Here is a 6,522-nt window from a genome sequence, read left to right as displayed (position 1 = left end):
GCTCTCATCTATCTTATTTCAAATAATACAAATTCAGTCTGAGAAACACTAATTTTTAATGTGATTGTTTGCTTTCTTATGTTCATTTGTTTCCTGAAATAGAGAGCTCTAGATTTTACATTTGCAACACTGAAGCTCTGATTCCTATTCAAATAATTTCACTTGTATGGATACAGAATTACTTGGAGCATACATTTAGCCAGTAGATAACACAGAAGAAGAAATTATGAAGACTTTGTTTTTAATTAAATAAATTTTTAAGGACTTCTTTTAAAAGTGCAACTAAATATTAATACTTTTTTGATTCTCCTGTTTAAAAATATGAAGTGGCATCAATGCTACTATGTAGAAATATCAGTGTAATGAATTATAATAAATTGTGTGTGAAACAAAATCTGTGCTGTTGTTTATAAATATACTTATTATCATCATTATTATTGTATTTAAGGCCCTAAAGTTCTTTGTTCTGCAATTATGTGTTGAACATTAAGTCTACTTATACCTTATACATTGAAACATATTTATATTTTATATTTATAATATTAAGCAATGTAAGCATATTTATATTATTAAAATATTAAAATCATACTAAAATGTGTAATAGAGTTATAACTGAAGTTAATGGAAGCATTAAGTAAATATAAAAAACTGCACATTTAATATACTTGTTTTGACCTATGATATGATATATTAACAATATTTTTAGGTAAAAGCAAGTTCTATAACTATATCTGAAGAAGAAGCAACTAATTCTATAAAAGGAGATTATACATATACTATATATATATATAGAATCCTTATGTTTACATATATATACATACACACACACACACACACATATATACACACACATATGACTTCCATCACACTTGTTCATGGAAGGCTCTTACTCTGGTTCTGTCTCTGTGTGTGAAGCATTCACGATTAGCTCATATATTTGTGAAAAGTTACGCCAATGCAGGTTAAGGTTTTTGATGACAAAGAACACCAAATCCTTCACTTTACAGATAGGGGAAGTAAGCTCAAAGTGGTCATACATAACGGTCATGATTAATGAGAAATATGTTTACCCAAGATTTTACCTAAATTAGCTCTGAGTGTATGTATACTTTTTCAAATTGTTTTATTGTTAATTTTGTGTTTCCCAGTAAATACCCAGGAATGAGATAGCTGGATATTGTGGATAATGGTTCTTTTCATATTTCATATAAACTTTAGATTTTTTTTTGTTTTATTTCTGTGAAAAATATTCCTTGGAGTTTGATAGGAATAGCACTGAATATGTAGATGGCTTTAGGTGATAAGGACGTTTGACAGTGTTAATTCTCCCAAGCCATGAACACAGAATGCCTTTCCATTTATTTGTGTATTCATCAATTTCTTTTTTTTTATTTTATTTTATTTTTAAACTTTACAAAATTGTATTAGTTTTGCCAAATATCAAAATGAATCCGCCACAGGTATACATATGTTCCCCATCCTGAACCCTCCTCCCTCCTCCCTCCCCATACCATCCCTCTGGGTCATCCCAGTGCACTAGCCCCAAGCATCCTGTATCGTTCATCGAACCTGGACTGGCAACTCGTTTCATACATGATATTATACATGTTTCAATGCCATTCTCCCAAATTTTCCCACCCGCTCCCTCTGTACAGGTCTTTTACCTCCTTGGTTACATTTATTCCCAAACTCATTTTATTATTTTTGTTGAGACTGCTAATAGGGTGGTTGTTTTAATTTCTCTTTCTGCTAAGGCACTGTTAGCATACAGAAATGCAACAAATTTTTAAACATCAAATTTGTATTCTTAAATGTTACTATATTCATACATCATGGTGAAGTTGATAGAATAATTTATGTATAAAATCATGTCACCCACAAATAGTGACTGTTTCACTTCTTTCCAATATGAATGAACTTTTTTTCTTCTTCTCGCCTAATTGCTCTGGCTAGGACTTCCAATATTTTGTTTACTAGGAGTGCCAAGAGTGGACATCCTTATCTTGTTCTTGTTCTTACACAAATGACTTAAAGTTTCTCACTATGGAGTGTGTTACCTGTGGGTTTGTCACAAATGTCTTTTTTATTATGTTGAAGTACTTTCTATTCATACTTTAGTGAAAGGAAATATAGACGTAAATACTGTGTTTCAGTTCGGTTCAGTTCAGTCGTTCAGTCGTGTCTGACTCTTTGCGACCCCATGAATTGCAGCACACCAGGCCTCCCTATCCATCACCAACTCCCAGAGTTCACTCAAACTCATGTCCATCGAGTCGGTGATGCCATCCAGTCATCTCATCCTCTGTCGCCCCCTTCTCCTCTTGCCCCCAGTCCCTCCTAGCATGAGGGTCTTTTCCAATGAGTCAACTCTTCGCATGAGGTGGCCAAAGTACTGGAATTGCAGCTTTAGCATCATTCCTTCCAATGAACACCCAGGACTGATCTCCTTTAGAATGGACAGGTTGGATCTCCTTGCAGTCCAAGGGACTCTCAAGAATCTTCTCCAACACCACAGTTCAAAAGAAGCAAATCTTTGGCGCTCAGCTTTCTTCACAGTCCAACTCTCACATCCATACATGATTACTGGAAAAACCATAGCCTTGACTAGATGAACCTTTGTTGACAAAGTAATACCTCTGCTCTTTAATATACTATCTAGATGGGTCATGAAAGTGAAAGTGAAGTCGCTCAGTCGTATCCTACACTTAGCAACCCCATGGACTGCAGCCTACCAGGCTACTCCGTCCATGGGATTTTCCAGGCAAGAGTACTGGAGTGGGGTGCCATTGCCTTCTGAGTCAGATAGGACTGAGCGACTTCACTTTCACTTTTCACTTTCATTCACTGGAGAAGGAAATGGCAACCCACTCCAGTGTTCTTGCCTGGAGAATCCCAGGGACGGGGGAACCTGGTGAGCTGCCGTCTATGGAGTCACACAGAGTCGGACACGACTGAAGTGATTTAGCAGATTGGTCATAACATTCCTTCCAAGGAGTAAGAATCTTTTAATTTCATGGCTGCAATCACCATATGCACTGATTTTGGAGCCCCCAAAAATAAAGTCTGACACTGTTTCCACTGTTTCCCCATCTATTTCTCATGAAGTGATGGGACCAGATGCCATGATCTTAGTTTACTGAATGCCACGCTCTAAGCCAACTTTTTCACTGTCTTCTTTCACTTTCATCAAGAGGCTTTTTCGTTCCTCTTCACTTTCTGCCGAAAGGGTGGTGTCATCTGCATATCTGAGGTTATTGATATTTCTCCCAGCAATCTTAATTCCAGCTTGTGCTTCTTCCAGCCCAGCATTTCTCATGATATACTCTGCATATAAGTTAAACACTGTGTTTAGTGTCATACAAAAAGAGAACTGTCATACATCAGTTTTGACAGATTACCATTCTTTTAATTTAGTACATTGTCTCCAGAAATCTGATACTATGAAAAGAATAATTCTAGCTTAGAGGTTTTTTTTTTTTTTTCCCTGCAATTAAACTTAATTTCAAAGTTGTTTACTTCATCCACTCCTGCCTTCTAAAGTGAAGATGAAGAGCCTTGCCTGAAGGCTTCCATCACACTTGTTCATGAAAGACTTTTACTCTGATTCTGTCTCTCTGTATGTGAAACATTCATGATTAGCTCATATAGTTGTGCAAACTTATGCCAGGCAGGCTAATTTTTATCTGCCTGCCTTTTTAATGACAAAGAAGACCAAATCCTTTACTTTACAGATGAGGGGAGTAAGCTCAAAGTGGTCATACATAATAGTCATGAGTAATGAGAAGTATGTTTACCCAAGATTTTTCCTGAATTGACTCTGAACACACAGACTAGGTTAGCACACTTGAAGCAAGCAAGAAGACAGAAATATGAGTACAAACTAATTGTACGTTTATCTGGACTATCCCATAGAAAGGATTGTGATAGTTTCAGAGCTCCCTACTTCTTGTTGTGACTGACTTTGTAATGAAAATAATAATAATTTCAATGCATCTATGTGGAAATCTTGCTTCACAAACCAATAAGTATCTTCCCAAAGTCAACAATCTTTCCTTATGTAAAACATAAGATGAAATATTATTCAGCCATATAAAGGAATGAAATAATGCCATTTGCAGCAACATGGATGGACCTAGAAATTGTCATACTGAATGAAGTAAGCCAGACAGAGAAAGACAATTATCACATGATATGACTTACATGTGGAATCTGAAAAATTGATACAAATTAACTTATACACAAAAGAGAAATAGACCCAGAATCATATGAAACAATGGAGAAAGGGCCAGAGAGAGGGATAGATAAGAAGTTTGGGATTAACAGATACATACTACTCTATGTAAAATAGATAACCAATAAGAATCTACTATACTGCTCAGGTTATTATATTCAATATTTTGTAATAACCTATAAAGGAAAATAATCTGGCAAAATAGACGTATACATATGTATAACTGAATCACTTTGCTATATACATGAAACTGCTGCTGCTGCTGCTAAGTCGCTTCAGTCGTGTCCAACTCTGTGCGACCCCATAGATGGCAGCCCAGCAGGCTCCCCCGTCCCTGGGATTCTCCAGGCAAGAACAGTGGAGTGGGTTGCCATTTCCTTCTCCAATGCATAAAAGTGAAAAGTCAAAGTGAAGCTGGTCAGTCCTGTCAGACTCCTAGCGACCCTGTGGACAGCAGCCTACCAGGCTCCTCCGTCCATGGGATTCTCCAGGCAAGAGTACTGGAGTGGGGTGCCATTGCTTTCTCCAATACCTGAAACTAGCACATTTTAAATCAATTATACCTCATTTTTTTTAAATGCCTATATGGCCATGTCTGACTCTTTGCGACCCCATGAATTGCAGCATACCAGGCCTCCCTGTCCATCACCAACTCCCGGAGTTCACTCAGACTCACACCCATTGAATCGGTGATGCCATCCAGCCATCTCATCCTCTGTTGTCCCCTTCTCCTCTTGTCCCCAATCTCTCCCAGCATCAGAGTCTTTTCCAATGAGTCAACTCTTCGCATGAGGAGGCCAAAGTACTGGAGTTTCAGCTTTAGTATCATTCCTTCCAAAGAAATCCCAGGGCTGATCTCCTTCAGAATAGACTGGTTGGATCTCCTTGCAGTCCAAGGGACTCTCAAGAGTCTTCTCCAACACCACAGTTCAATAACTTAGAAAACTTAACTACATTCAAATAGATAGTTTTCAACTAATTTTGCAAAAACCATAGGAATTCACATTGACTGGAAGGAGTGCTTCCTCTCTCTATAGTGAATATTTGTAAGTTTCCAAGTGTGTATGTGTTTATATCTATCTGTATAAGTAACAAAAAAAGACACAGAGAAATAGAGAACAGAAGGAAAATTCAAAATAAATTATTCAGGGAAACTATATGCATTCACAACCAAATTTAACTGCAATATAAAAAAAAATGAGTATGTGTGTCAAACTGCCATTTGAAACCACATTTAACTACTGATGGTATGAACATAAGTAAAAACATAAAACAAGAAAGATACTCAGCGAAAACCACCATCTTGAATCAGACTCTCTAAACCAGAGAGTTCAAAACAAACATGCTCCAGCACAATGGTACAGTCTTCATGCCCTTGGTGCTGACACTGCTTGGGATCCCTGGCCTGGATTCTATGTGGTTCTGAATCAGCATTTCTTTCTATGCCATGTACATCACTGCTCCGTTTGGGAATTTCCTGCTACTGGTCATTATCAAATCTGAGCCCAGCCTCCATGAACCCATATATCTTTTCCTGGCAATGCTTTGAGTGACAGACATTACTCTCAATACCTGCACCCTGCCAAAAATGTTAGGAATATTCTGGTTCCATTCACCAGAAATATATTTTGATGCCTATCTTTCAGATGTGGCTCATCCATACCTTCCAGTGTATTGAGTCAGGTATTCTGCTGGCCATGGCCTTGGATTGCTACATGGCAATCTGTGATCCTCTGAGACATGCAGCCATTTTTACCCAGAAACTCCTCACTCAGATTGGTGTTGGAGAGACACTCCGAGCAGCCCTCTTTGCAGCTCCCTGTCTCATCCTCATCAAATGCTGGCAGAAACACTATTGGACCACTGTGGTTCCCCATTCATACTGTGAACACATGGCCATTGTGAAGCTGGCAGCAGAAGATATTTGAATCAACAAGATCTATGGTCTCTTTGTGGTTTTCATTATACTCTAATTTGACATAATCTTCATCATTTTCTCTTACATTCGAATATTTATAACTGTCTTCAGTCTGACTCAAAAAGAAGCTAGACTCAAAGTTTTTAACACTTGCATTGCCCACATTTGTATCTTCCTTGAGTTTTATCCCCTCGGTTTCTTCTTGTTTTTTGCACACAGGTTTGGGTTCCATATTCCGCCTTACGTTCACATTCTTCTACCCAATCTCTATCTGCTTGTCCCATCTTTCCTCAATCCTATTGTTTATGGTGTGAAGACCAAACAGATTCGAGATCAAATATCCAAGATTTTCCACTCTAAGGATGCATATTGA

General features: G+C 37.7%; 1 pseudogene; it reads left to right on the top strand.

Moving 5' to 3' along the window:
- Window positions 1–5,573: 5,573 nt before the first annotated feature.
- On the top strand, window positions 5,574–6,522 carry LOC129627820 (olfactory receptor 52A5-like; annotated as a pseudogene).

The sequence above is a fragment of the Bubalus kerabau genome, chromosome 15, assembly GCF_029407905.1.
Source record: "Bubalus kerabau isolate K-KA32 ecotype Philippines breed swamp buffalo chromosome 15, PCC_UOA_SB_1v2, whole genome shotgun sequence".
Lineage (NCBI taxonomy): Eukaryota > Metazoa > Chordata > Mammalia > Artiodactyla > Bovidae > Bubalus > Bubalus kerabau.
This window is presented reverse-complemented; position numbering and strand designations above follow the sequence as displayed.